Below are 11,774 nucleotides of genomic sequence, written 5' to 3' on the forward strand. Positions count from 1 at the left end.
GTTACAGATGGCGAGGGGCATTTAAGGATTACCTTCAGGCCAGAGACCGTTGCGTTGGCGTTGGATGATTCCGCCATCGGACTCGCTGCGGAGTTGAATCTGCACGATTGGGATCTGAGATTCACGTGGCTGTGAGTTGAATCTATTCGATGGGCGATTTGGGGATCTGAGTTTGCTCCTTCAGGCAAGCTGTCGTCGGCGCTGCTGCCAGTGAAGTCCTCGTCGCTGCTGCCGAAGCCGTCGGCAGGGGCTTCTTCTTCCTCCTCGTCGTCGTCGTCGTCCTCCGACCCGGCGCGGAAGCGCTTCGCCGGCGGGTACTCGTCGGAGGAGGTGTCGTCCTCCGCTTCGTCCTCCTCGTCAGAGGAGAGGTCCTCGCCCCAGGAGAAGGCGTCGTCGTCGCTCTCTGCCTCCAATTCCCCGTCGACGAGGAACTGGAGGTTGTCCTCCCCGTCGGTCAAGGATTCGTCATCCTCTGACCCGGCGGCGAAGTCCCAATCCCGCTCGTCCCACCACAGTGGGGCGAGGGCCTCGTACGCCGCAATCGGGTCGTACTCCGGCGTCGGCTCACGGGAGGAGGAGGATTGGAAGGAAAGACCCGAGGAGGCAGAGGAGGAGGAGGAGGAGGCCATGGTTGCCGAGGAAGGGTTTTTTGATTGCTAGTGTGGAGCAAGAGGATGAAGAGGCAAACTGCTCGATGCGGTTAAATAAAGGGGATATAGTGGATTTGATTCAATGCTGCGGCGGTTTCCGAGGATGTGGTGCCAAAACTGTCAAGTCGTGCAGTACAGAGAAGTTGAGAAGGCAAGGCATCATGATGAAAGGATACTGTAGCGGTTCTGCTCTGCCACGCGTGACCCGACGAATAAAAAAAACAGAGTGGTTTTGGAATTGTTATTGCCAAACCGGATCAAGAGATGGGCCGTGATTGAGATGGGCTTAGAGGATATGCACATAAAACATTTCTGAATCTGCCTCTGCTTGCGCACAGTTGCGTGGGCGTAGTAGCTTCCTTGTGACGGTAAAGCACTCGTCCGTTGGGAACCCCAAGAGGAAGGTATGATGTGTACAACAGCAAGTTTTCCCTCAGTAAGAAACCAAGGTTTAATCGAACCAGTAGGAGTCAAGAAGCACGTTGAAGGTTGTTGGTGACGGAGTGTAGTGCGGCGCAACACCAGGGATTCCGGTGCCAACGTGGAACCTGCACAACACAACCAAAGTACTTTGCCCCAACGAAACAGTGAGGTTGTCAATCTCACCGGCTTGCTTTAACAAACGATTAGATGTATAGTGTGGATGATGATTGTTTGCAGAGAACGATAAAACAAGTATTGCGATAGATTGTATTCGATGTAAAAGAATGGACCGGGGTCCACAGTTCACTAGAGGTGTCTCTCCCATAAGAAATATCATATTGGGTAAACAAATTACAGTTGGGCAATTGACAAATAGAGAGGGCATGACAATGCACATACATGACATGATGAGTATTGTGAGATTTAATTGGGCATTACGACAAAGTACATAGACCGCTATCCAGCATGCATCTATGCCTAAAAAGTCCACTTTCAGGTTATCATCCGAACCCCTTCCGGTATTAAGTTGTAAACAACAGACAATTGCATTAAGTATGGTGCGTAATGTAATCAATAACTATATCCTCGAACATAGCATCAATGTTTTATCCCTAGTGGCAACAAGCACATCCATAATCTTAGAGGTTGTTGTCACTCCCCTGCATTCACGGAGACATGAACCCACTATCGAGCATAAATACTCCCTCTTGGAGTTACAAGCAATGACTTGGCCAGAGCCTCTACTAGCAACGGAGAGCATGCAAGATCATAAACAACACATAGATAGATTGATAATCAACATAACATAGTATTCTCTATTCATCGGATCCCAACAAACACACATGTAGCATTACAGATAGATGATCTTGATCATGATAGGCAGCTCACAAGATCAGACAATGAAGCACAATGGGGAGACGACAACCATCTAGCTACTGCTATGGACCCATAGTCCAGGGGTGAACTACTCACTCATCAATCCGGAGGCGACCATGGCGGTGTAGAGTCCTCCGGGAGATGATTCCCCTCTCCGGCGAGGTGCCGGAGGTGATCTCCGAGAATCCCCGAGATGGGATTGGCGGCGGCGGCGTCTCGGTATGTTTTCTCGTATCGTGGCTCTCGATGCTGGGGGTTTCTCGACGAAGGCTTTAAGTAGGCGGAGGAGATAGGTCAAGGGGGTGCCCGAGGGGCCCACACCATAGGCTGGCGCGGCCAGGGCATGGGCCGCGCCGCCTGGTGGTGTGGCCACCTCGTGGCCCCACTTCCTTTCCCCTCAGGTGTTCTGGAAGCTTCGTCCAAAAATAGGACCCTGGGCGTTGATTTCGTCCAATTCCGAGAATATTTCCTTACTAGGATTTCTGAAACCAAAAACAGCGAGAAAACAACAAGCGGCTCTTCGGCATCTCGTTAATAGGTTAGTGCCGGAAAATGCATAATAATGACATATAATGTGTATAAAATATGTGAGTATCATCATAAAAGTAGCATGGAACATAAGAAATTATAGATACGTTTGAGACGTATCAAGCATCCCCAAGCTTAGTTCCTACTCGTCCCGAGTAGGTAAACGATAACAAAGATAATTTCTTAAGTGACAATGCTACCAACATAATCTTGATCATACTATTGTAAGCACATGTAATGAATGCGAGTGATCAAAACAATGGTAAATGACATGAGTAAACAACTGAATCATAAAGCAAAGACTTTTCATGAATAGTACTTAAAGACAAGCATCAATAAGTCTTGCATAAGAGTTAACTCATAAAGCAATAATTCAAAGTAGAAAGTATTGAAGCAACACAAAGGAAGATAAAGTTTCAGCGGTTGCTTTCAACTTGTAACATGTATATCTCATGGATATTGTCAACATAGAGTAATATAACAAGTGCAATATGCAAGTATGTAGGAATCAATGCACAGTTCACACAAGTGTTTGCTTCTTGAGGTGGAGAGAAATAGGTGAACTGACTCAACATAAAAGTAAAAGAAAGGTCCTTCAAAGAGGAAAGCATCGATTGCTATATTTGTGCTAGAGCTTTTATTTTGAAAACAAGAAACAATTTTGTCAACGGTAGTAATAAAGCATATGAGTTATGTAAATTATATCCTACAAGTTGCAAGCCTCATGCATAGTATACTAATAGTGCCCGCACCTTGTCCTAATTAGCTTGGACTACCGGATCATCACAATACACATGTTTTAACCAAGTGTCACAATGGGGTACCTCTATGCCGCCTGTACAAAGGTCTAAGGAGAAAGCTCGCATTGGATTTCTCGCTTTTGATTATTCTCAACTTAGACATCCATACCGGGACAACATAGACAACAGATAATTGACTCCTCTTTAATGCATAAGCATGTAGCAACAGTTAATGTTCTCATATGAGATTGAGGGTATATGTCCAAAACTGAAACTTCCACCATGATTCATGGCTTTAGTTAGCGGCCCAATGTTCTTCTCTAACAATATGCATGCTTAATCATAAGGTGGTAGATCTCTCTTACTTCAGACAAGACGGACATGCATAGCAACTCACATGATATTCAACAAAGATAATTGATGGCGTCCCCAGAAACATGGTTATCGCACAACGAGCAACTTAATAAGAGATAAAGTGCATAAGTACATATTCAATACCACGATAGTTTTTAAGCTATTTGTCCCATGAGCTATATATTGTAAAGGTAAAGAATGGAAATTTTAAAGGTAGCACTCAAGCAATATACTTTGGAATGGCGGAGAAATACCATGTGGTAGGTAGGTATGGTGGGCACAAATAGCATAGTGGTTGGCTCAAGGATTTTGGATGCATGAGAAGTATTCCCTCTCGATACAAGGTTTAGGCTAGCAAGGTTATTTGAAACAAACACAAGGATGAACCAGTACAGCAAAACTCACATAAAAGACATATTGTAAACATTATAAGACTCTATACCGTCTTCCTTGTTGTTCAAACTCAATACTAGAAATTATCTAGACCTTAGAGAAACCAAACATGCAAATCAGATTTTAGCATGCTCTATGTATTTCTTCATTAATAGGTGCAAAGTATATGATGCAATAGCTTAAACATGAGCACAACAATTGCCAAGTATCACATTATTCAAGGTGTTATACCAATTACCACATATATCATTTTCCAATTCCAACCATATAACAATTTAACGAAGAAGAAACTTCGCCATGAATACTATGAGTAAAGCTAAGGACATACTTGTCCATATGCTACAGCGGAGCGTGTCTCTCTCCCATACAATGAATTGTGGGATCCATTTTATTCAAACAAAACAAAAACAAAAACAGACGCTCCAAGCAAAGTACATAAGATGTGACCGAATAAAAATATAGTTTCAGGGGAGGAACCTGATAATGTTGTCGATGAAGAAGGGGATGCCTTGGGCATCCCCAAGCTTAGACGCTTGAGTCTTCTTGATATATGCTGGGGTGAACCACCGGGGCATCCCCAAGCTTAGAGCTTTCACTCTCCTTGATCATGGTGTATATCATCCTCCTCTCTTGATCCTTGAAAACCTCCTCCACACCAAACTTAAAGCAACTCATTAGAGGGTTAGTGCATAATTCAAATTCACATATTCAGAGGTGACACAATCATTCTTTATACTTCTGGACATTGCACAAAGCTACTAAAAGTCAATGGAATAAAGAAATCCATCAAGCATGACAAAACAGGCAATGCAAAATAAAAGGCAGAATCTGTCAAAACAGAACAGTTCGTAAAGACGAATTTCTAACAGGCACCAGACTTGCTCAAATGAAAAAACTTAAAACTAATGAAAGTTGCGTACATATCTGAGGATCACTCACGTAAATTGGCATAATTTTATGAGGTTCCGACAGAGAATTAGCCCCAGATTCGTGACAGAAAAGAAAACTGTTTCTGTGCAGTAATCCAAATCTAGTATCATACTTTTATTAGAGACTTTACTTGGCACAACAATGCAATAAAACTAAGATAAGGAGAGTTTGCTACAGTAGTAAACAACTTCCAAGACTCAAATATAAAATAAAATTACTGTAGTAAAAACATGGGTTGTCTCCCATAAGCGCTTTTCTTTAACGCCTTTCAGCTAGGCGAAGAAAGTGTGTATCAAGTATTATCGAGAGATGAAGCATTGATATCATTAGCTTCCCCATCTGTAGTGGTACTAAGGGCTTTGTTAATTTTAGGCCTATAATAATATTTTTTTGGTTTAGGCACCTTAGAGACATACATAAATTTTTGTTCCTTACCCACATAAGCTTTCTCCTTATACTTAAGAGAAGGAAAAGTTGAACCCAAGGTTCCCATAGCTTCTTCAAGTTCTCTAATCCTATTGATTTGATTATCATGGACAACACAAGTTCCTAGAACACTAATTCTCTCATCAATTCGTTCTAAAGATTTATCAAGTTCATCAGTTTTATCAACTAATATTTCCAATTTAGTTTCAACACTTGGAAAATTTTTCTCTATGGTTTCCAATTTTTTCATAACATCCTCAAGAGAGATTTCGCTTTTAGTTTCATTAACAGGTGGTATTCCAACTAGACTCTCAATGATGCAACTAGCTTCTAAAGCAGGAGTACCTAGGAAATTACCCCCCGAAAGAGTATCAAGAACATACCTATTCCAACTAGATATACCGACATAAAAATTCCCGAGTAGGATAATAGTGGAGTGTTTCTTAGTGCACCTATTATGAGCATCACTAATTCTATACCAAGCATCTTTTAAACATTCTCCCCCTTGTTGTTTAAACGAACGAACTTCAACTTCAGGATTACTCATTTTAGCAGTAGTAAATAAAGTAAACTAGATAAAGTAAATGCAAGTAACTAATTTTTTTGTATTTTGATATAATGCAGCAAACAAAGTAGTAAATAAAATAAAGCAAGACAAAAACAAAGTAAAGAGATTGCGATGTGGAGACTCCCCTTTCAGCGTGTCTTGATCTCCCCGGCAACGGCGCCAGAAAAAGATCTGCTTGCGCACAGTTGCGTGGGCGTAGTAGCTTCCTTGTGACGGTAAAGCACTCGTCCGTTGGGAACCCCAAGAGGAAGGTATGATGTGTACAGCAGCAAGTTTTCCCTCAGTAAGAAAACAAGGTTTAATCGAACCAGTAGGAGTCAAGAAGCACGTTGAAGGTTGTTGGTGACGGAGTGTAGTGCGGCGCAACACCAGGGATTCCGGTGCCAACGTGGAACCTGCACAACACAACCAAAGTACTTTGCCCCAACGAAACAGTGAGGTTGTCAATCTCACCGGCTTGCTGTAACAAAGGATTAGATGTATAGTGTGGATGATGATTGTTTGCAGAGAACAGTAAAACAAGTATTGCAGTAGATTGTATTCGATGTAAAAGAATGGATCGGGGTCCACAGTTCACTAGAGGTGTCTCTCCCATAAGAAATATCATATTGGGTAAACAAATTATAGTTGGGCAATTGACAAATAGAGAGGGCATGACAATGCACATACATGACATGATGAGTATTGTGAGATTTAATTGGGCATTACGACAAAGTACATAGACCGCTATCCAGCATGCATCTATGCCTAAAAAGTCCACTTTCAGGTTATCATCCGAACCCCTTCCGGTATTAAGTTGTAAACAACAGACAATTGCATTAAGTATGGTGCGTAATGTAATCAATAACTATATCCTCAAACATAGCATCAATGTTTTATCCCTAGTGGCAACAGTACATCTATAATCTTAGAGGTTGCTGTCACTCCCCCTGATTCACGGAGACATGAACCCACTATCGAGCATAAATACTCCCTCTTGGAGTTACAAGCAATGACTTGGCCAGAGCCTCTACTAGCAACGGAGAGCATGCAAGATCATAAACAACACATAGATAGATTGATAATCAACATAACATAGTATTCTCTATTCATCGGATCCCAACAAACACACATGTAGCATTACAGATAGATGATCTTGATCATGATAGGCAGCTCACAAGATCAGACAATGAAGCACAATGGGGAGACGACAACCATCTAGCTACTGCTATGGACCCATAGTCCAGGGGTGAACTACTCACTCATCAATCCGGAGGCGACCATGGCGGTGTAGAGTCCTCCGGGAGATGATTCCCCTCTCCGGCAGGGTGCCGGAGGTGATCTCCAGAATCCCCCGAGATGGGATTGGCGACGGCGGCGTCTCAGTATGTTTTCTAGTATCGTGGCTCTCGGTACTGGGGGTTTCTCGACGAAGGCTTTAAGTAGGCGGAGGAGATAGGTCAAGGGGGTGCCCGAGGGGCCCACACCATAGGCTGGCGCGGCCAGGGCCTGGGCCGCGCCGCCTGGTGGTGTGGCCACCTCGTGGCCCCACTTCCTTTCCCCTCAGGTGTTCTGGAAGCTTCGTCCAAAAATAGGACCCTGGGCGTTGATTTCGTCCAATTCCGAGAATATTTCCTTACTAGGATTTCTGAAACCAAAAACAACAGAAAACAGCAACTGGCTCTTCGGCATCTCGTTAATAGGTTAGTGCCGGAAAATGCATAATAATGACATATAATGTGTATAAAACATGTGAGTATCATCATAAAAGTAGCATGGAACATAAGAAATTATAGATACGTTTGAGACGTATCAGCCTCGCACGAGAGTTTGGGCTAGATTGCCCGTGTATTTGTACATGATGGTAGATTTTGTTAGAATTAAGAGATAGAGTTTAGCACGTACACAATTAGGTTTATTCCCAAGATAGAAAGTCCACGGACTATAAATATGTACCTAGGGTTATTGAGAAAGGAGGACGATTACGTTCACAACAAACACAATTTCGGCGCATCGCCACCCCTTGTTTCGAGGGTTTCTTCCGGGTAAGCGTCATGCTGCCTAGATCGCATCATAGATGGTTTGGGGCTAGCATAGATATTCTTTTGATATGTTTGCTTAGTTAGGCTACCCCTACATATCTAGCTGCCTTTGCACCTATCTTCGATGCAAAGGCAGCATCTTGCTTACTCTTTATTTAGTAGATCTGATTTGTTACGGTTGCTCCTTGTTCTTCGAGGATTAGTTTGATATCCGCATAGTTAGGCCTTGCAAACGGGTTGAATGATCCAGTAGTACGTAAGGTACGGTTTGCCGATCTTAGAGGAGTTGTTCCGGGAATCAACCCTAGGTTGGTTTTTAGGCCTTTTCTAGGACTAGTTTTCTGTTATCTTTCGTAGCTGCCAGGCTCAATTACGCGTAAGATGTTCTAGTTATGCGGTGAAAACCCTAGACTGTCGTAAGTCGATTTAACTTGGTATCGATGAAGCAGGACCCTCACTCTATCGTAGATCCAACTCAAACCATGGGTCGATCGACTCTTTGAGCCGATTCACAGGGTAACCTGAGAGCCGATCGAGGCTCGGATTTAATGTTTACGTGTCTACCATGCAGGAAATTAATCGAAGCAATCCATCACCTTCCTGACCAGGTATAGGTCAGGTGGCACGCCCTTGCACCAGCCAGGACGTGTGCCGGAGTTTTGCGGGCCGTTGCCCGAGGGACCAGGGCCCACCAGCAGTTCTGGGAGCCTCCCGGCTCTTCGTGTTACTCGTCGCTGCTCGCCGGTGAGTTTTGGCAGGCAACAGTTTGTTCTGAGAAAGTTTCAATGCTACACCAAACACTTTGATTGGTATCATCCCTTAAAAGTGTGAAAAACAGTTGAGTTGACTAGGTTTGTGTCACAATCCTTTAAAATTTCAGATCCAAATTTGATAGAGAAACTAAAAGGACTAATCTAGCTATGAATCAAAATTTTGTATTTTGACATCGCAGTGTGGATGGTTCGTCCAGTGAGAGAGAATGTGCGTTGGCGGTTCGACGTTGCAGCCCGATTCCCACTCAAGTCTGGCGTGATAGACCTTTGGTTGTGATTATATTATACTAGTAAAAATGCCCCGTGCGTTGCTACGGGATAAAACAAATAAAACATACAAAAGCAATTTCTCATATAACATCTACCGTTTCTCCTTTCCAAGCATCACGTGCATGCGCAACAACCAATTTATTGGAGGGAATTTCTCATTCATCTACCGAGCTCTGCCGCAAGATTGATCAAAATAACCCAGCTCCAGTCTCTCCAGTGTTATCACAATATATATACCCCGCTTCGCCTTCCTTTCCATTTGTTCCTCCTGTGTGTCTCACTCCGCAACCTTTAGCTTTAGCACCGCAGAAGACCTCGTAGTGTTATCGATGTAGGTCACGATGGTGCACATAACACACCTAATGATCCATTGATAACAGGATGTCACCATAAGCAAAAGAGAGGAAATTTAATAATCATAGATCATTCAATATTGCATGACAATGAAATTAATCTCTAGAGTGGTGTTGATACTCGGTATTGTCTCCTGACTTCTTTCATTAGAAAATCTCACCCCGAGTTTAGAAAGTTGTAAAGAAATGGAGAGTATAATACTTGGTAATCGATCAAAATATGCAGTACCGCACCCAGGAAGTAAATAATATATAGTTGAGCAAGAATATTGACCAAAGTAATTTGATATTATCTAACAACCAAGAGTAGGAAACGGCCCAAAAGGTTGACGACTTCGTTGCCATTGTCCATGTGATTCAGTAGTTCTGTGTTTCTCCTTCTGGATGATAGACTTCTTTGTCTTCTATAAAGGAAATACAGAGAGAAAATTATATTTGTAGCAAACAAAGGACAAAACCATTCTCAAGCGAATATGAGAAGAAAACCAGGATCTAAGTGGCTCACCGTGTTGTCGACCTTGATGGAGAAATCGAACAAAGTTTCTTCAAATCCTCCTATGGTGATGCAGACACATAAGAGGAATGAAATCAGTGAGTGCGTTCTTGAGGCGTTTAGGAGCAAGCTCGTCGAGGTTCCTGGTGAAAGGTTCTAGATCCTCAAGGAATGGCAATTAGTTACTGCTGCTCGCGTTCTAGCAAACATGTACAAAATTAACCTGGATGGAGGTCAGCAACAAATGATTTAGATCAACATAACCCATCACCCAGTACAAAATATTAATAATTTTTTCATCCCTATAATTTTTCCAACCTTGGTATTAGAGCAAACAAGCATCAATATTTTTTCCATTGTACAGAAGAAAAGACAAGTAAGGCCATAAAAAGTGGTTCAACCTTTAAAATATGGGTAGAACGCTTTAATATAGCTTGAAATCATAGACAAAGATTTAAATAATACAAACAAAAGAGCATTACCACCATGCAATGGAATAAAACTAAATCTTTAAATATTAAATGAGGAATGCTCCTTTTGCACATCACATAATTACTGTGTATGGACATAAGAGTGCAAGGAAGAAAGGGCGTTTCCAGAATGGTGTCATATTCTTGTGATGCACCATCACAAATACCTTGTATATAAACTATAACTGATCCACAGAACTGAGCAAAGCCCTATTTGTACAACTGAAGTAAACACAAAGGAAGATAATGATGCAATGACTATATTTGATCTGGTATCTGCTCATGGCAGACTCTTGCAGTCACTTAGCTAATAGTCATTGCATAAAGAAACACAAATCTCAACTGGAATACAAAATATCTTGCAGCGTGCTGAATATTTAGCAGACATTAGTGACTATTCAATAAAACGACCCAGCATAAAGTGTAAGATAGTAAAAAAAAGGAAATTAGGGGCTACCTTGAAGTGCGCTAAATATTTATCATGCATACTACAAAAACTCACATTGATGATAGGTGTATTTCGGGAGATACGGGCCCACGGGTTGCCACCAACGGTAAGCGTGCGGATGGGTCGTGCCGCTGCCGGCGGGAGGGGCAGGCCGTGCATGCGCACCCACTCGTCCCTAGATTCTCCCAGTCCCGAATACACTTTACGGGAAACTTTTAGATCATATTCTACAGCCAGAGTATTAACTTGTTGCTCCCAGTCGTGACTACATTTTTTACCAAACAAGCAAATGTTAAGAGAGCTTCAGGCCTAGTGTTGCTTATAACATACACAACATGTGGATCAACAACATAAGTTGCAGAAGGAGTGTAGGATTAAGAAACTTATATTGAGGAGAATTTTCACGAAGCATGTGGACATCTTATTATATGCTCTAGGTAGAAATCAGATTCCTCCCATCCCCAGGCAATCCTGCATACCAGTTGTACACAAGGAATAATTTTGTAGTATTCACAGAGGAAGGCGGATCTTAACAATCAACCTGATAGTTCATATGGATATTTAATTGACTTCAGCCTCTTAGAAAATCATCATGTTTTTCTAGTGAGTAGTTAAAACCAACTCAGACATGTAAGATTAAACATGCCATAACATTAAGATTCCAAGTCAAGTGAAATGATGTGTAAGACCAAGCAATCTGAACAAAGACAGGAAACAAAAGGCAAATGTGTACCTGAAACATGAATGAATTTCACATTCAGGGATTGTGCTAGCAAAGATAGCTTCTCAGCTACATGTATGAAATATGATATACCATGTTCTTGAAGTACCAGACTTACAAAGAAACATCATGTCAAAGGATTCAAAGGCACTTGATTCGAGAAAATAAAAGATTATAAGGATAACAATAAAATACCACCTCTTCACTGACCAGTTCATCGCCCATACATGTTCCCATACGGAATGAATTTACTCTATGAAGAAACATAATTCCACTAATTTACACATGTGAAATAAATAAAAAAAACAAGCAAAGCATGCCTACTGTGCCACGCCTG

Source organism: Lolium rigidum, chromosome 2, assembly GCF_022539505.1.
Source record: "Lolium rigidum isolate FL_2022 chromosome 2, APGP_CSIRO_Lrig_0.1, whole genome shotgun sequence".
NCBI classification, from domain to species: domain Eukaryota; kingdom Viridiplantae; phylum Streptophyta; class Magnoliopsida; order Poales; family Poaceae; genus Lolium; species Lolium rigidum.